Consider the following 20650-nt stretch of genomic DNA (forward strand, 5'->3'; position numbering starts at 1 on the left):
CCAGAGATTGAGATCCTTAACAAACTCACGTGTCAGTTATTATGAAAAGATACCTCTGTTCAGGTCTCACCTGGATAGGCCATAAATCAAGGTTCTTCATCAGATGTTTGGAAAAACGCTGTCAAGGTTTGGGATCTGTTTATGGTGGCCTCATTAGCAGATACTTCGTTCCCCAGAGTTCCGGATACTTCTCAGTAAATTAGTGTCGGCCCTGAGGCTGCTGGAGTTCTCATTGTCATTGTTGGCTCTGGAGTTTATTCTCGGCCCTTGCTAAATATTCCACTTAATGCCTGAGATTTGAATGTGTTCCAACATGGAGAATACAGTGGGGAGAAAAGTCTTATATAAGGAACTATGGTGAAGATTTTTGTTCGAGTAGCTGGCAGACAACTATCTTTCATGATAGTCTTTGTTTTCATTGCTAAAGTAAAAAACACTAAATTGAATATTCCAAAAAGTTTGAACATGTTTTGCCATCTACCTGGGAATAATCCCCATTGTAAATATCTTGTTTTAATGGAATTTTTCTTCTGATGCTAAACTGAAAAAGGTATGAGTAAACTATTCAGTTGCAATGCGCTGGATTATTGCTGTCGGGACACATTGTTTATTACTTCTTCTGTGCTGGGTTCCTCTTATCAATGGTTAATGTGTCCTCTAGAATTGAACTGCAGCTCTCCCTCAGAGATCCTTGCTTCAAAGTTTCTTCTACTGTGCATCCTTAGTTCTGTTTGTATTAGGCTAATTTGTGTCTGTAAACATGTTTCTCTGTACTTTTTTCTGCACTCTCTGGTACGGGTATATGTGTATTTTAACCAACTGGACTGGAATATAAATAAGTGATTTATTGAACTCAGGTAAAATTTACATTTTTCTTTTTCTATAAGATCTTTTTGGACTGTATAAATTTACATTAGTCTTTGCAGACGTTCTATCTAATTTTTTTCCCTATTTTCTCTTGGAACTCAACCCTGGTTTGCTTTCCATTATAATTAGCCATTTCATAATGGACTTATGTCCCTAAATAGATTGTAAGCTCCTAAAGGACGTGGACTGGGAGATTTTTATTTCTTTTGTGTTTCTTGTATTAATAATATCTGGTACAATATCTTACCCAAACTTAATTCTCAATACTTATTGAATTAATGAGTGAAAAAGAAAACTTTCCTCTCTACAGTTGGCTCTTGCTATATGTGATCTTGATGTACACTTTTTATATTTTGGTCTCATGGTAAATAATAATGTGTTATTTACCTTCTTCTAACTACAGAGGAGGACTTTGCCTTGTGTTTTTCCCTATTTTGCTTTCTGTTTCTTTTCTCCAGCTGCCTTCTTCCTTTGAAGTATTCTAGGCATTTGGATTGTTTGTTAATGAAGAAGGTCTTCCTGTCTCAAATTTCACTGATGTCCGGTGTATTAAAATGAAAAGCTGAAAGGTGGCAAGTTTAAGAAGGGCCAGAAGAAAATGTCTCCCCCCAGCGTCATCCAAGACCTCGATGCAGGAAGGATGACTCCATGAACAGTGTCCAGGGAAATCATTTGTCCTATAGAACTCTTCTTTTTAGAGAATTCTTTTTAACTATCTTGGCAGTGCACTTTTAAACCATAGTCTATTTACTAGACATAATCTATTTACTATTTTATTATGTGTAATCTCTGTTTTAAAGGGACTTGACTACCACTACTAAATAAGGAGAAGTACTCTTTGGGTTCAGGCTTACCCATCCCTTCACATACTTGAGCGCTACTACATGAAGCCTAATTGGTATAGCTCTGCAGAGTTGATGAGAATTTACACTTAGGATACTGCCACAAAAAATTGTACTTCCATTTTTTCCTTTTTAAAAATAATGTAAGTGAAAAAGAGAGCATTATTTATTTTCCGTGACCTTCTCTCTGCAGTCTTAAAATTTCCTCGTAGTCCGTATGTCTAGTGTGGAAAGAAGGTTCTGCCAGACTTCATGTTACCCTTCTTTTTTGTCGGTTTAGATCAGGAGGTAATTGTAAATGATGCTCGTGGATGTTTAGTAACATATCAGACTCACCCAAGACCCTTTGAGGCAGTATTGAGCTTAGATGAAGTTACAATTCACGTATTTTCAAATTGGCTACCTAATGATCTCTTGCATTTAGAATATAGATAGAAAGCAATCCCACAGAGGCGTGGATGGGTGTACATAATCCTTGTGCTAAAGCCCACGTACCTCAGCTCCTGGCAAAGACTCTCACGCAGGTGAGAAATGGCCGTCAGGAACCACTGATGCCCTACCTGGGGAGGAGGAGGCATGAAAATTGGAAAACAGTGTGGGCTGAAGTCATTGATTTAGTGTGTGGAAAAGCCATCCAGTACACTTCAGTAAAGACTGAAATTAGAGTTTAAATGGTTTTCTACTTAAAATCAGACAAGAGGCTAATAGAGTTTAGTTGGTTTCCTGAAGAAATGGCTTTCAAAACTTCTGATCCCAGAAGTGGTTGTCTTTGGGCTTCCTTTATTCCTCTGGCCAGTGCAGTGCATGGTGCGGACGTGGTGTCTCTTTGTGAGGTTTTGTGTTGTTTTAAGTTGCTTTCCCACTAGAGCCCCTTCAGGGGAGAACTAGATTTTTACCATGTCGGCCTATTTCTATCCTGTATTTTATCAAAATATTATTGGAGCAGCTTTGGAATGTTACGTCTTGTAAACTAGTATTTGTATAAAATGTTGTGCTAAAACAGTGATTATCTGTTCGTGACAGTCATTCTCAAAATTCTTCAGTTTTATGTATCAGTTTGATGATTCAAGTTCTTGGGATAAATACCTAAGAATTTACACCTTTACACTAATGTCCCTTCTCTGGCTGCCCAAGGCTACTAACTTTGTTTACCTAGTAACAACAACTTAACATTTTATTGAGCACTAATGGTGGCCGAGAGTGTCTTTGGCACTTACATATTCTGTTTTACTTTAGAACAACTCTGCAGGTGGGAACTATTTATTACCACTATTTTTGATTTCTGAGAACAGCCACAGAAATTGCTAGTAACTTGCTGAAGATCACACAGGTAGTAAGTGGCAAAATCAGCCTCTGAAATCTAGAATTTACATTTCTACTCTATTTTATTCTTCTACAGTGTGCAAGTGGTGTGTTGGGGGTTTGTATCTATGATTTCTAATTATGAAAATTCATCATTCTTAAATAAGCATGAATTTCCTTAAACACAGTTACCTCCATTATTAAGAAAAGATCGTAATAGAGTTGTGGAGTATAACAACTAATTCAGAGTTAGTACGTCACGTGCGTGCAGTTAACTCCAGCTCTGCCTGCAGCCTCATCTGTCTTGTTGCCGAGGCCTGCCAGTTGGACGTCTGTGGTTTTCTCTTCCCCTTTTCCAGGACCCAGATTGCTCAATCCACGTACAGTTTAATTCCAAATGGACTTTGTAGATTACAGTTGGAGTCTAGCCACTGTATGCAGTTTCATAGGAAAATAGATTCTGTATTCCAGTAATTACTTTTCAGATGGATTGCAGAATGTGCATGAATTATATTCTGCGCTGTCTGCGGTAAGCAGAGTAATGGCCCCCATCCTTTGACCCCAGGCAGCTTCTGGAAGCTGGAAAAGGCAAGGGAACAGATTCTCCCCGAGAGCCTCTAGAGGGCACACAGCCCTGCTGATACCTTGATTTTAGCCCAATGAAACCTATTTCAGACTTCTCACCTCCAGAACTCTGAGATGAATTTGTGTTGTTTGAATTCACTAAGTTTATGGTGATTTATTATAGCAGCAATGAGACACTAGTACGCTGTCTCTTCTGTGTTAAACTTTAAAGTGATGATGGTCTTCTCAAGTTTCATACTGACTAGGCTTTTAGGATAGTGTAGGACAAGGGAAACATCTTCTACTTCAGATCAGTTGGTTGCTCTTGCGTTCTTCTCAGAGTCCATCATAAATTGATTCTCCGTTCATTGGGTGAGACTTCACTCTGGGACTTGAATGTTAAGCATCTCAGTAGTTATGCTGTTGTCTTGTGTAGAAATTGTTTCAATGCCACAACCAAGAGCTACGTGATATTCACATATCAGCTTCTCATTGCAATATATGAATGCCCTAAGAGGTCTAGGGACTGATGCTATTATTAATTAGCCACTGCAAAGCTTTATGTTCACTCACTGATATTTTTTAATTGAGTGTGAGAACTTCTGAGTATTGAACTTTTTAAATGATTGTTTTCCTTGTTAATTGTCATTATTATTTCTTGAGTTGGTTGTAGAAGACAATTGTAATATAATGCTGAAATATGACAGTGGATAACTTCTATTGTGTAAACTGGATTGCTGCCATGGTTTTATTAAATATACAAAAGTAAAACTATATCATGTGGTAAAGTACACAGGGAGAATGTCTCTCTGTTTGACTGTCATCAGGGTTCATCTTGGAAAGATGTCAGTGGTCCTCGTGGATTTCAGTGAGGGTGGGTTGGCCCCTGGGACCACCTGTGACATCTGGTGCTCAAATATCACAGTTTCAGCTCTGCTTCATCCCTTGTTAGTTGTGTGTCCTTGGGCCAGTTTCTTCATCTCTATTAGCCTCGATTTGCCTTTTTGTAAAATGGATATAATGTTAGTTCTTCTCTTACAGGGTTAGTATAGGAAAACTGCATGGATGAACTATAAAAAGTTTTAATTCCAGTGTGGTATATAGTAAGCACTCAAATATTAACTGTTACATTGATAATATTATTACACTAGTGTTGTTAGTGTAATTTTTACCTATGTGTCTTCATTTAACTATTAAATGTTTTAAATTTAAATATTAAAATATCAGAGAAACTATTTTACGGTGCATTAGAACTGCTTTTAAAGACCTTATTAAATTTGTTTAAAAGTTACTAAATTGTTTAAATGAATAGTTTTGTGGGAAGATACTTTATTATTATGACAAAACATTTGGATTAATATATTATTATTTGAGAAATGAAAATGCCAATATAACTAACTTTAAAACGAAAATCCTTTTATCAGAACATATTGTTTGGTAATATAAGAAGCATTCGGGGATCTAATGTGGTTTTGAAGTGAAGACTGGTTTGCACAATGTATGAACTAGTGGCCTAAAACCAGCCGTTTCGTCCTCAAGCCCAGGCTGCTTTCTGAACACGCTCTGTTGCCCTCTAGTGGAGTCCACGGCTACCTAGAAACAGCTCACAGGAGACGCTCCCTGGATGTGATGATGTATCTGATCTGGTTCTACTTGGTTCTAAAGTAATTTTTACTGTATTTTTAATACAACTGACAGACTCAGTTGTGGATGGTAAACCAGAGTTTATATTTCAACCAGTGGTTGTCATCTCTTCATTGTCACCAACCACGCCAATATTTACTTATGCTTTTGTGCGTCTCCTTAGAAGGCTAAAGCAAAATCTTTGCATTTATAAAACTCCTCCTTTTTGTTAAGACCTCTTCCCATCTTCCTATTCACCGGTTGAAAGGTTAATGGCTGGTTTGATGAAGTATGTAACTTTTTCAGTGTGTAGTTGAACAGTTTATGAGCTATATTGTGTTTTTCTGGGAATAGGGGATGCTAAATTAAGTTAGACTCTTTAAAAAAAAAAAAAAAGATCCTGAATTAATTACTTCATTTTTGAGTCCTCATTTTATCAGTAAGACTCCCATTTCAAGGAGAAACGTCTATTTTAGACCCTTGATTTTTAACAAATCAGAATTTGGTGTTTGGGGGATTTTTTCTTCTACAGTTTTTCTTTGGCTCACAGTTACTGAAGTTCTGAAAGCACATTTGAGAGGAAGTTTGGAGAATGTTTCAGAAATCCATGCAGAAGCCCAAAGGATTACCTTGGCCAAGAAATTCCATCTCATACTTTTTAGGAATACTCTCTGCTTGTAGAATGACAAAATTACAGAATCGTAGAACCAGAAGAGACCTCAGCGGTCGTGTGGCCTAACCCTGCCATCATCATCATCTGAACCAGGAATAGTGTAAAGGGCTCCATATTTCCAGCTGGTTTCTTTCCTGGGTCCGTTTCGCATTTCCTCCCTAGGCTCCTGAGGACACCTGGTGCAGATCAAAACTACTCAGTCTCCCGGCTCGCAGCTGGCTTCCTCCATCCGACTTCCTGACTTCCGTGCATGGGAGCCTCTTCTCCTAGTCTTTCAGTCTTGCACTTAAAGTCATTTTGAAAATTTCGTTATTAGAAAAATCCCTTTCATTCTTCTTTTAATCTGTCTCATGGGTCTGTTCTCCTCTTTGCACTTGCACAGCTACCAAATTTAAATCTATAGAATCTCAGGCAGGGTTACTTAATTTATAAAGAATTGGTGGTCTTGCCTTTTGCCTCCTCCTTACCCCCAAACTGTTCTGTGCTGCAAGTGCAGGCAGAGTGGCTACAGGCTTGGATTCTGGAAAGCAGAGTCAGTTTGTTTCTTGGCTCTGCTATCTGTGTGGCTTTGGGCGGATTACTTAACCTCTTTGTCCTTAGTGTCCTCATGGGCACTTGGAGCTAAAAAGAAAGTATTAATTTTACAAGTTAATACAGGGGAAGTGTTTAGGAGAGTGGCTGGCCTATAGTAAGTCATCAGTAAGTATTAGGTGCTGTTATAATTAACATACTGCTATTATTAGTGTAGATGACATTATTCCTAATATATTGCTTAGGTCATACCATTCTTCCCAGTGTGTGCTGAATCCAGTCTAAACCTCATAGCCATGCACCATATTCAGAGGCCTCAGAATGCCCCCAAACTATGTTTCTCAAACTCAGCCTTCTCAAACCTCAACAGTAATGATACTATGCTGACTTATGTTCCATATGCTTTCTTGCTCCGTTATTTTCTTAATGTTCCACTCGTCTAGTGTGTCCTCATCCCTACTCTCTGCTTATCCAAGATTCGTTCTGTATGTTGTAGAATGTAAGCTCTATGAGAAAGGGGTCTTTGTTTTGTTCACTGCTGTTTTCTCAGTGTCTGGCCCTTTATAACTGTTATTATAGTTGTAGAGTGGAACAGAAGGAATGAATGAATATGTCTATGTGTGCTTTCAGGTCTTGAGCAACCCTCTAAACTCTGATTTTTTCCTTGGTAAAATGAGAGTGATAAATAATATTTTTCTCACAGTGTCTTGGGAACGTTGAGAAGTTGTATGTGAAAATACAGTGGAAATTATAAATCACTATATACATGTAAAGAATGTATGTATTCCTGCTGCTCAGTTCTTATCCATCTTTCAAGATCTAGGTCAAATTGCATTTCTTTTCCAGTCAATGTTTGCAGACCATCCCAATGCTACCTGAATTCTCTGTGTTCTGTAATTTTATAGAAATCATTAAGTGATCTTTTTTAAAAAAATATTATTGCCTAGTAACATTTATCAATTACCATCTTGAAATTCTTCCTAATAATTTTATTTTGGTTTAACATCTTAAGTCTTGGTTTTGTCTCCCCAGACGTCTTGTATGCTCCTTTAGGACTGAGATAGTCTTTTCAAATATTTAACACCTGGACTTCTTACCTGTGGTTTGGTGTTTAATAAACGTTTGGTTTTAGTTAGTGATAGAGCTGGAACTAGAATTGAAGATTTAATTGTCCATCTTTTTCTTCCACCAAACTATGTTGTTTCTCTTAAATGTTTCATTAGGAGGCAGCGTGTGGGCACATTTCAACCCCAGAGGAGTACTTTGCAATCGATGCCTTTGTGACCTTACTTCGGCAAAGACAAATGGTGCTGGGAGATAGTAACTTAAACAGAAGTAATCCAGATGATGGCCATGGCAAATATGTTCTCCCTGGTGCCATCTGCAGTTTAGTTGGTTGGCAATGATAGTGTGCTTGTGAATGGATGAGAGAGAGAATCTGTGCACAGTTGTGTGTGTGTGTGCGGAGTGTGTGTATGCTTGCCCTGACTGTGCGTGTTTGTTGTGCACATCTGTGACGCAAGGGTTTCACCAGAGGTTAGAAAGAAAGTATCAAGATTGATGGTGCTGCTAATTTAGCTAGGCATTTGAGTACAATGAAGAGTAAAACATAAGAACATTTGTGATATATGTGTAAAGCTTCATGTTTGGTTGGAGGAAAAAGCCAAAAAAAACCACCTTGAGATTATAATAATGCTTTACTTAGAGTTAAAAATGTAATTCTAAAAAAAAAAAATCAATGAACATTTTCACCTTTACAGCGTGCCTTTAGCCGCATATTGTTATTGGACCCAGTTCTGTGAATGTTCTCTCTCACGTTACCTTATTTAGAAGCTATTTGTATAGGCATATCTATGCCCTAAAGTTATGGGACCATTATCATTTTTTAAATACATCTATTTTTGACTTATGTAAGTTACAAATGGCAATTTCATTAAAATACCTGAAGTTACACCAAACAGAAGGCTGCTTAAGTTATAAAACATTCTCTTTGAAAACCGTAAATCCTCTGGGTGCTAAGTGAGCACCCGTCATCAATACATGAGTGTACATGGATTTAGTCAGACCGCATCCCCTGATGTCCAGCTGAAATCAGCATTACTAAAGGAATGTGGTAGAGTGCTCTGTGGGGAGCCCTGGGCTCTGGCAGTTTGAGTCCAATTTTTCTTATTATTCTAACCTCTCTCAACCTCAGTTTTCTCATTTTAAAAATCACCTACCCCGGTCCCCCCAGCCACACGGGGTTCGGAGGAGAATCAAATGAAATGGAGTATATGGTAACACGTTGAACTCCGATGTACCAAACAAACACAACAGTTTGTCCCTAGCCCTGTAGCCGGGTCGTGAGGCATGTAAGCAAAGGTTTCCTTGTAGTCCAGGCGGGACCTGCGCTGGTGGAAGAACACTGAGCCAGGGGAGGGCACGGGAGGGGGCTTGGGAGGAAGGAGGCTGGTTATGTGAAAAGAACGGTCTCCTCTCTTTGTCATCCCATGAGGGTTCAGGAGAGCGGGGACCTCTTTAACCAGGAAAGAGGACAGCGCTGAGGAGTACAGGAGGAGGCAGAGGATTGAATTTACCCTTGGGAGCTTAATGGGTGGAAAGAAAGGATAGCAGAGCTTCCTTCACGTAGAGACACGCAAGGAAGGCATAAACGACAGTCGAGGGCAGCTTCCTAGAGCCTCCCGTGATTCTGGAACCTTGATGACATTTGTGTACATGTGTCCACTACCTAGTTCTTCTCAAGGGTTATCAGAAGGTTTCTGAAAATGGAAAGGAGCTGAGTGCTTCTTTGAAGGGGAGGGGCGGTGTCTCTGTCCTAGGATAAAAGAGATGTCAAGAAATAAGATGAAAAGTTATGGGAAGAAAAACACGTGAATACCTGGGATCCCATGATTTAAGAAACAACAAAACAGGCCACCAGGGGTACTGCTCGGTACTGACAAGTGACCCCTGAAGCTTAAGCGACAATGTAGTTCCCTGATATTTTCACCGAGAGATGTGAGCTCTTCAGCATTTCCATGGGAGCAGCTGTGTACCAGACTCGGGGTTAATCATCTACTGTGGCAGTTCTTCTATTTCCAGGAGCTCAAACTAACTTTGTATCGTTAATTACCTGCATTGTGAATCAAATGCACTTTTGGGGGGCTGCTCTTGGAATCAAATTAATGTTTGTAACACTTCTATTGAGGCACTTGTTCCAGATTCCATTTACATTTACAGATGCCTTACATTTATAGATAAATTTTTAGTAAACAAGGATATTTAATTTCCTTAAACTTGGGCTTTTAAAATTGTAGCTTTTTAAAGATAAAGTGTACTTCCCCATCATGAATATAGAAGCTTTACTCAGAGAATTTTGGCAGGATTACTGAACTTGATATTTGCTGCTTTAACTTTTTAAGTTCTGTTTTTAGCTTCCCTTCTTTTGATGTTATGAATCAATTTTGAAGGATCAAGTGACATTTCCTTAGCAATAAAGAAGAAAGCCTCCTTGTGCAGATTTTAATCAGAGGAGTAAAATAGCATAGAAGCCTGTTCATATATCTTTATTAATCTCAATCTGAAATAGATTAAAGTGAAACACACATATTTACACGATACTTAACCATAAACAGACCAGAAAGACTGCAAAATAGTATGATTTGAGATGATTCTAATAGCCTAACAATCTGAAATATGCAGTTGTATATAAACAAAAAGTTGAAGAATCTAATAGTTCTTAATAGACAACAGGGTTACAACTTGATTTTCTAGGTTGCTAGCTTAGCGTATCCACTGAGTATTGCAATGTTCCCAATGAACCTGATGCGATGGTATAATGTGGTGTTCTCAATAGTCCACCCTTTAAATAGAAATTTTACAATGCTATTGGGTGATTTATTTAAAGCTGGAAGCACCTAACGTTGCTAATACAGAAGGACCTGGACTGCACTTGAGAAGAGAGAGTCGAAGGGAGCCTGCTAACTGTCCTCAAATATTTGGGTGACCATGGAAAAGAAGGAACAAATTCATTCACTGTTGTCCCAAAAAGTTGGACCAGTGAAGTTTTAAGGAAGTAGATTTCAGCTCAGTATAATGTATAGCTCTTCAGTGAAGCACGTGCTGCTTTGTAAAGTGTGCACTCTTAGTCGTTGAGAGCATAATAAGCAAGAGTTGAGCGAGCATTTGCCAGGAATTCCTCTTTCAGGTTCGGAGTTCGATTAGAACCTCTACAGGCCAACTCTGAGCCAAGAGGCATGCATTTCAATCTAGAAATACAGGGGTGGCCGATGTAGCTGATTACAGGATGGTGCTGCTTGTTTCCCAGCCGCCTTTCCTACTTGCTCCTTCCTAGGACTCCAGTTTTGTTCAGGTGTCTCTCTCTTCAACGTGCAGCCCATGTGGTTTGTTCCATAGTCCACCCACCTCCGGGGGTGAGTCTGGGTAGTCCTTTATCTGTGGTGAGTTCCCTGTGCCAGTGGTTACTTTGAGAATGGTCACGTGATCCCGTTTGTGCCAAAGATGCTCGAGGAGAGGTAAGCTGATGCCTTCTGGGAAAGCTCTTTTCTTCCTCTTGTGGGACAGATTTCTCTGAATTTTGTTCTGTTAGAGACTTAGAACCACTGCAGCAATATAACTTCCAGCATGAGGGTGGAAACCCTGATGGGAGGAGTGCCAGAACCCAGGGCATCTCAGGGACGTGGCCTCTGATCCAGCGGATTTAGTCAACTCTGAATTCCTTCCTAACTTGGGACCTCCAATTATATGAGCCATGTATTACCTATATTTAAGCCTTTTTCAGTTGCATTTTTCTGGGACTCGTAGACTAAAGTCTCTTAATTGTTACCTGCTATTATAGGGGTTTTTGCTCCATTTTCTTGGCTCCTCTTGATTTCCACTTGATGAGGACATATTTGGTCTTCCCTCTTTTAGTTCTATATATCTTTAATTTGAAAAGTTTTCTGAATTTTATTCATGGTTCTCTCAAGTTACTTAGCTCCTTCCTTACAGAAATTTTTGAATTGTTGGTGAAAGAATTAAACCCCTTAAGGTTAAAGTGTATATTTCAGTTGTTTGGTTTGCATGGCTTTGATTTAAGAGGCAAGATTAGTTTAGAATTTTTCCATTTAGTAAGAATTATATCATTTTATTTTAAATTCATTATCATCCATGATTGTTGATTGAGTTTTTCCTAGAAGGAAATAATTCATGATTAGAGTTATGTTTGTCACAAACTCTTATTATTTCACTCATTCATTCTTTAAAAAATTATGTACTGGCAGCCAGGATTCTAGGGACTGGGGAATCAGAGAGAGTTCTGTTTTTGGCCTTTTTAGATACTTAAAACATAATTAGTTAAGTTGGTGTGTGTCATTACAGAGGAACACAGAGGCTGTTTTTCCCAAAGATCTTTTCTTGATCTATTCTTCATAATTTTTATTTTAATAACATAGAAGAAACATTTGGTGCTAATCTTGAAATGTTGGGATTTCTCTTTAACTAGATGTAATCTTACATCAAGAAACTAGAGATTGTTTGTAAAGTAAATAAATTAAAAAAAAAAAAAAAAACACAACTCAGGCGGTTGAAGGAGTTTGCCAGAACTTGGAGTGAAGTATAGTGATCTTCTAGAAAATTCTCCGATGGTACGAGATAATAATGTGCTTAGTACTCCAGTTCCCCTAGGCAGTGAAGAAGTTTTGTAATTATCGGAGTTTTCCTAAGTCATCTAGAGAGAGATGGAGCCCTTGACTTGATGTATGGTTCTTCTCCTCCTACCCCTTACATAAGAGGTGTCCAGGTGTCCCTGGTGGGGCAAGGGCAGCCCAGAGACCCCCAGGGAGCCCTGGGCCCCTAGATGGGGCAGAATGTGGATTTTTCCTGTCACTAAGGCGGTGGGAGTGCTCACAGCGTGAACACTGGGAATATTTTTTGTGGTATAGTCAATGTATTTCATATCCAAGTAATATAAAGACAGTGATTCCTTACACTGTGGCGTTTACATCATGACCATCCTTTCCTGGAGCAGCTACGTGGCAGTTAAACTCAGAGTTCTTTGAGCTAGCTGCAGAACTTGCACCCTCCCCAAACTGGAGGGAATATTTGGGTGTATTTAGGAAGATTGGAGGTTAAGTGAGAAGTGTTGGGGTTGGGGGCATGAATGTGACTGGTTAGGAAAAAAAAAATAATTTGCAGATTCCGTGTGCTGATGACTTGGAAAAAAGAAGTGCTAAGATAAACGTCAAAATAAAACAAACAACACAGAATAATATGAATAAGAAAGCGATAGAAAAATGATAAAATAATGTTGACATTTCCTTAGGGAGACCTAATGTCAAAGGCATAAAAACTCAAACTATTTAGATGTCTCTTTCCCAAATGGAAACTTCTATTTAAGGAAGTTAAGTATTTAACTGCAATGATTAAAGATAATGGATGAAATATTTTGCATTCGACAGAGACTTCAATCTGAGACGAATCTTGTGCTCATATATAATGCATTAAAATATGGAATGCAACTTCTGGTGGCCAAGTTTTAATTTTAAACTCTAGTGTCTTTTGTGTATATACACACAAACAGAAAATTTATCAAGTTGGCATGTTTTAAGAAAACTTAGATTGAGAACTGGTATATTTATTTCTATACTGATATTTGAAATGAATATTCAAATAAAAGTAGAGTATTAAACATCCTAAAGTAGCATTCTTTAAATCTTTGCTGTTCATTGGAAGTCAGAACCTGAAAATGAATATCAGATTTATTGAAATGAATACTTATGGAAGTCTATTTCCTGGTAATTTAATTCAACATACTGCTTAGATTTTTCCAAAACTAAATATTTTCCTCTTAAATGGAATCAACTATAGTTTCTGATGGCCTAATGTCACCAAAAGTAAGTATGAGAATTTGGAGTTTAGAAATCATTTTATTTTAGTTTATAACTTTATTTGAAAATTTAATTTTTACGCAGTGGAAATAATTATGGCAGGAATAGTCTGAGCACTATTTTGACAGGAGGACACTTTATATGAAATAAAGAACGTAAATTTTAAAAAATTTCATAGTGTCTCCATATAAGGAGAGGAATGCAGCTCTGGATTGAATTTTTGACACACGATCTTTTATTATGACATCTAGTTGATTAATACTTCAGCCAAATCATAGTTTTAAAATATCTCCTTTCACTGTCCATTAGATCTGGAGCTGCAAGCACGCATAAACCTGGCGTCCCTTTGTGCTCCTCATCATTTACTTTGGGACAATGCCATGTCTTGGTTATAGTGTTTAAAGTAAAGTCTAAAAGCTTTGTTTTATGAATTCGGCTAAGGCCGGACAATTTTTCTATGTGCCTTTCTTGTGGCATTTGAGTGACACACAGTGTCCAAACAAGCAATATTTGAAGAATAAAAGGTGGTAGGACAGGAGTTTTGAATAAGAGGCTCCTTTGTAGGTTTTTTCCTTTGTTTTAGAGATATTTAAACCTATTTCCCTACTAAAAATGTTAATACCTGTTAAATGTGAAAAAATTTAAAGTACAGTAAAATACAAAGAATAGCGAAATCATCTGTAATCACATCAAGTGGAAGTAATCATAATGAAAAACTGGGCATATAAATTTCTTTTATCTACATATTCAGCCATAAATATTATATACTTTTTCATACAAAATTGGTACAGAACGTGCTTTTCTTTGACTTAACACTTCGTTTTGCTATGTTTAGTCTTTGAAAGGTGATTTCTAATGTTAGCATGGTGTTCTATGCTTGTCTGGAGGGGATTTTTAACTTCCTTCTTGCTTCCTGTTTGAATTTTTGCTATAATTGTAGTCAATAATTACTCTAGTTTACTCTAGTAGGTAAATTTTAAAGCAAGATATATTTTCAGTATAAAAATTGGGTGTTATCTTAGGAAATGCTTTGCCCCCTCTCACAGAGCCGGCCTGTGGCTGAGCCAGGCCTCCATCTCGGATCTCTGAAGCGGAGTTCTGCACCGCTGTGCTGAGACACAGAGCTGGTTTGTCCATGCTCATTGTATTTATTTGGAACTCTACTGAATTGTCTCTGCACCGGCTCATGTATAAGGTGTTTGTGCCATGAATCTGTTCCTATTATGTAGTTTATGTAAAAAGCATTAAGATGCCTCTTGTTAAAGAGATGGGGGTGTGTAGGGAGAGGGGTCAGGCGGGGCAGTCGAAGAAGTGACAACTAATTTATTTCTGTTGCTTTATGCTCTTGTAAAAATAAAAAAAATAGGTTGTGAATTTCTTTACTTTTAGGAAATGTTTTAATTTCTGTAGAGTTGCCATGCATTATTCAAGATTACAAAATGATTTGAATTTCAGGAGCAGACAGATTTTCTGATGAGGATTTCAAGCTGTGTAATTATGAAACCCATATAGGTTAAAAGTTCAGAACTCGTTAGCTTAATCATGAAAAAATAACCAGTTTATAAGCATGGCGTTTCATTTTAGAGGGGTACAGTCTCCGTATCGCTTACCGAGGTGATCCTCTATTCCGCCCCATCCCACCATATACTGAGTGTTCGTGCTACGTACCACATAGCTTACTCTATGTTACTGTGTAATTTATAGAGAAAATTCGTGTTTTATAGTGTAAATTTGATGCCATGAAGTACATTTCTAGTAATTTCTTTAGCAATTTTCTTGGCTGCTTAAAAATTCAAGGAAGTTGATGAATGAGTGCCAAATATCAAAGAGGTTCATTAGAACCCATTACAGAGTGTCAGAGTGTACATTTAGGAAATGAACTGTCAAAGTGCTTCAGATAAAGCATGAATGTTTCAGAATAAAATATAAGGAAATTAATGTTCAAGTAAGAGCTGATAAAGAAGTTTTTTTTTTCATTGTGGTAAAACAGATATAACAAAATTTGCCATTTTAACCGTTTCTGAGCATACAGCTCACTGGCATTAAGTACATTCATGTTATACAACCATCACCACCATCCATCTCCAGAACTTTTCGTCATGAGTATTTTTTATTTTGAATAAAATAGTGCAGATGTCATTGAGAATACGTTTGGATTCGTAGAGATGCTTAGAACCTTTAAAGATTTGGCTTTTCAATTTATGTGAAAATTAACTTTGAAGTTGTAGCCTTTGTTACTTCAGGTAAAACACACGACATCCACCGATTGATACGAGTGAAATCTTTGCCCAGCTTTTGAAAACCTGTAGGGTCATGCTTCTTTTCTTTGGGATGCAAGGATATTGAGGGGAAAACCATATTCACATGAAAACAGTCTTATAAAGAACCATTTGAGATGACTAAAGATACCATGATCATCAAACAGTTAAATAAAATATGGCGTTTATGAGATTTTTGAATGGCATGAAAATTTTAATGCATATTATCCTGCTTTGCTAATCAAGGTGATTGAGATGCACTTGCCTGTTAACTGAAAGCCGAGGGCAACTTCTATTTATCCGAGATTTTACACTTCTGTTCTCTTCATTGGAATGCTGCATAAACCCTCCCCTTTGAATCTGAGGGGGTCACTTTTTTTTCTTGGATTACCACTGTTATATGTTGAGAATATATTTTTCTCCTAATGCTTTGAGAATGATAACAAAAAAGAGTTTTTCATTGGTTCATTTCATGCTTGGTAAGATTCCAACTGTCAAAACATTATAAAATTTTGAACCTAGAGGCACATTTCATCACCAGAGTACTAATTACTGTGGAGAACTGGAGCGAGTCATTATGTAGTAGTATTTATTAGAGCTGCCCAAGTTTTAATGTTTTTTGGACCGGAGACACTGAAATAAAAGGTTAAGCGGTTTCGGCACAAAAGTGGGAGGAAAAGCTGCAGGCGACACTGTCAACTGTAAGGCAGGAAGGGTGAAAGTAATCGAAAATTATTCACCTGTTTGCAGTAAGACTCAGCATCTCATTTTCAGGGGTACCCCGAGCATGGCAGATGCTATTCTTGATTGATTTTCATTATGTTTAGTGTTGGGCACCTGTTTTGTGCTTGGCACTGGTGGTGTGAGGAAATGGGCAAGACCGGTGTCTCCCTTCATGGAGCCTTTATCCTAAGGGGGAGGGGAGACAGTAAGCAGGGCGGCAGCGATCATACAGCAGGTAATGCCTGGTAAGTGCTGTCGAGACCAACATAGCAGAGCAAGGGAATAGGAGTTGGGGGTCGAGGGTGGGGTGAGGGCATTTTAAATAAAGTAGTTAGAGGAGGCTCTTTTGAGGATGAGACATTTGTGAATAGCAGAGAGTGAAGGTCATTTGAAATATTAGTCATATAAAATTTTAATAGTAAGCACACAAATACCTACCCTATACTTTACATAGTATGAGTAAAAATAACTATAAAAATAAGCTATAGAATAGAATAAAATAAGTAAATAGGATATTCTATTTAATGGCTGTTTATTAAATATCTATCATGTACAGGCACTGGCTAGATACCAGACTAGGGAAGAGACAAAATAAAGGATGTGTCTCTACGTTCGGGAAAATTAAAATTCGGTGTCAGCCATTGTGATTTGCTAACAGTAGGAGAAATGAGCAGACTGAAGCAATGAAGTGTGTGGGGAAGAGCAAGTTCTTCTGTTGGGCCAAACGCTAGCATAGGGCGTTGTCTGGTAATTGTGGACAGCTTCGTCTCTCCATCTCACCCCTGTCCCCTCCCCAACCAAGACTGTGAGGTCCTTCAGTGACCATCATGTTTTCCTTCCGAGTGCTCAGCGTAGTAGGTGCTCAGTAGAGGCTCTTTGGTTGAATGGATGAGTGAATGAAGACAGAAGAGACCTTAAGATTTTTAAAACACGATTTTGAGAAAAAGGAGAGAGAGGGTAGTTTATGTGTATTTAAGAGTGAAATTTATTTTATTTAAGAGTAGAGAAAAATCCATCAAGGTTTGAGAAGGAAACAAGGGACAAGGGAGAGGAAGTCAAGATGCAAACAAAGAGACGAGGAATAGAATATGACTCCAGAAAATTAGATGGAGTGTGGTCACCAGCCCAGGGAGGGGTTGACCTTGGAAAGTTTGGAGTGACATTCTTCTTTCCAAGACAGGAGAAAAATATGTGGGGTTGGATAGGTGAGGAGGGATTCTGAGAGGTAGAGGAAGTCTAGGGTGTTGATCTTGGTCACAGTTTCAGTGAAAGGAAAAGGGAGACCATCTGAAGTAGGGATTGGAGGCCCTTAAAGACAGATGGGTTTCAGAATTGGAAATTGTTCAGATTTTAGGAAGGGAACAGATGCGTCTACCGTATACTAAGTGCCACCCCCCCCCCCACCATAGATCTAGTGCAGTACCCGATGTTGATACACATTATATCTCTCTAGCAAAACATATTGATATTTACACTTAGTGGGATAAAGACGATAGATGGCCTCTAGTCAGCATAGTTCATACCAAATTCATAAAAAGCAGACAAAGAAAAAACTCAAATGAGTTTTCAGAGCCCCTTGGAGGTTGGACTAATGGAGAAGGCGTTGTGGACCTGTGCAATTTGCATTGTCTGTTTTTGTTTGCAGGGATAATTGAAAAGGACCAAGGTATTTAAGATTTGAAAAGTAGCAGGTTTTTTGAGGAAAGGAGCCCTTAGGGCAGCTGCGGTGGTGTCTGAGATGGGAGAGGGGCTGCTCACTGAGCTTCATCACCACGTTCCTGTGCGTTTCTATGCATCGTCCCTGCACAGACACATGGTGACACCCAGCAGCTGAAGGGTCATCCAGAGCGATTGAGCCAGGGTGGGACTGCAAGGTAACGTTTTTTATCGTTACTGACTGGAATGTGTTCCTTTGACATTGAGAAGCCCTAAATTGTGAGACCTGAATGTGGTTTAAAGTCTGAGGGGTAAGGAATGGATGAAGTTAATGAGGGTTTTAGGAGACTTTTTGAGGAAACCTCTGTTATAGATTTTTGGTTTTATTATAATTAATTCTTTATATGGATTTCTTCTCCATAAATTGACACATTCCTGAAGACTTTCTTGGTATGTTATATTTTTATCCCAAAGGCCACACAGTGTGCCTAGACATACATAGTAGGTGGTTGATGACTAAATAAGTGAATTATTATAATTAGTACAATTATGAAATCTTATAATTAATTGTATTGACTAAATAAATGATTACTCTTTTGTGTTTAATACTAAATATTAAACTCTTTTGTGTTTATTACTCTTTTCTGTTTTCTGTGTGTGAGCACATGTGCACAAACTTTTAGACTATATATTTTCTAAACAAGACTGTAATCCATTTTTCAATATTGATGCAATTTAATGCATATAGAATTTCCATATCAGTGGAGATTTGTGCTAGTTGATTTCATAATCTCAAGTGGGCAAAATGTAAATGCTAGGTAATGAACCCTTAATATTAAAATTTTAAAAGATGTTAATAGGAAAAATCAAATGGTTTTATGGGTGTAATCTTTTGGGCTTTTCCTTTCACTTTGAAACTATTCCGTATTGAAGACTGTGAAGCTCCATGCTGAGGGGTCATTGTAGAGACCCTGGGGTGGAAGTCCAGGGGGCAGTGAGGGACAGTGTGAGACATCCCTTTGGGAACTTAATCTGGTTAGCATCACCCTGGTCAAAACTCTAGACCCAAAACAGATCTAGGATATAACTCAAGGCTCAAAGTCTCAGGACTAGGAGGAGTAACTCCCCTTTTATAACTGGAGACACCTGTTTGGCCATGTAAAAAGAAAATATTCTAATTATGAAGGCGGATTTTCAATGTGTACTCTTGTGTTTATGATATACATGATTTGTGATTACAGAAGAATTAAATGTCCTTCGTATAGAAGAACTAACGTATGTAACATGCTACTTTGCTTGTGATGTTATAGGTCATACACTTAAACATTTTGGTCATTATATTTCAGAAATGACTGAAATCTAATGCAGACACAGATAAAGGTAATTTATGCTGGGGAATTCAGTGATAAAATCATTATAATAGTGAAATAATATAATTGTATCACCTTCACTTGTATAAAATACTCCTAAAAATTCTTAATATTGCTAAGAACCTTATATATTTGTCATATCAGACAATTTAGTTTTTATTTTTCTTTCTAGAGGTTTACTTCCAAAGTCTAATGTAAAACTTTTAGAAAATTGTATCAGAGGAAGTTGGTATGTTAAAATGTCTCCTCAAGGGCATGGCATATCCTTTTATATTTCCAATATTATTTTAGGTCAGAAACTTCAAAGTCTTCATGGTGGTATTTCTTTCAAGGAGCTGTAATCAAATATCTGTGAGCTGTAGTCAAATATCTACAGATAGTCATTTCTATGGAAATCTTTAAAGATATTTTTCTCAAGAGCTTTAATTTATCCACCTGGAGTATTGAATGACAAAAGAAATTTTCTTCCTAACTTTTTTTTGGAGCTGAGAACAAATAAACTTTTAAAAATCTTATTCTGGTGATGGGCTTTTCCAATTTAGCATTTTACACTTTGAATATAGAAGATGGTGAAACTCAGTTGAAATAGAAGTAATGTTGTTTTGGGGCAAGATACTTACTTACAGACTGTGAAAGTAAATTTGTTGCATTCCTATTGCTATGTTATATTCCTAAATTTTCTTACACATTTAAAAAAAAATCCAGTTTACAGAATTGTTAAGGGTGTTCTGAAATGCATGGATAGCCCCGTTAATTAGATACAGTCCTGATAGAATTCAAGAACTTTTAGGTTTGGGTTTATATCATGTGAATAACCAATAAAATATTTCCCACAAGGTGCAGAACATGCTACAGTGTTTTACATGGTGAAAAGAGTGAACCAGAGGAGAAAACGTAAATGAACTCCCAGGCTATTAGAGATTTTCTGTGAGTTTGAAGCCAACTTTTTTAGTTCAGAATTGGATTTCTCTCATGTGGAAAGGACCAGTTTTAAGACCTTTAGTCTTAGCAAGTGTGTATTTTATTATTCTACTTTATTATTCTCTTCTTTCTCGTGTATGATCTCCAGATTGCAGTATCACAGGACACGGCTACCTTCAGTTCTCTTTGAGGTTCAGCTCCTGTTGAACACAGTGTACCGTCTGTTTCATGCCCGGGGAAGCTGACGACTTCTCCGTGGTAGTGTCAGATATCCGAGGTGTTCAGTTATTGAATACGTATCTATATAAGTTAGGTCCCAATTTTCTGGAGTTCAGCACTGAGGCATCTTAAGGTAATTGAAATCAGGCAAAATATAAAAATTTCCAGATTGGAATCTTGTGGAGTTATAGGCTAAACTCTACCCTAAGGGTTCTTATACCTTTGCATGCTTAAA

General features: G+C 37.8%; 1 protein-coding gene across 1 annotated transcript in view; it reads left to right on the forward strand.

The window, feature by feature from the left end:
* The window catches only part of PARD3B (par-3 family cell polarity regulator beta), a 929552-nt gene that overhangs the window by 128462 nt on the left and 780440 nt on the right, over positions 1-20650 (forward strand). The window lies entirely within an intron of this gene.

Source organism: Ceratotherium simum, chromosome 9 (assembly GCF_057802395.1).
Source record: "Ceratotherium simum simum isolate JZ-2026a chromosome 9, ASM5780239v1, whole genome shotgun sequence".
In the NCBI taxonomy this organism is placed as follows: domain Eukaryota; kingdom Metazoa; phylum Chordata; class Mammalia; order Perissodactyla; family Rhinocerotidae; genus Ceratotherium; species Ceratotherium simum.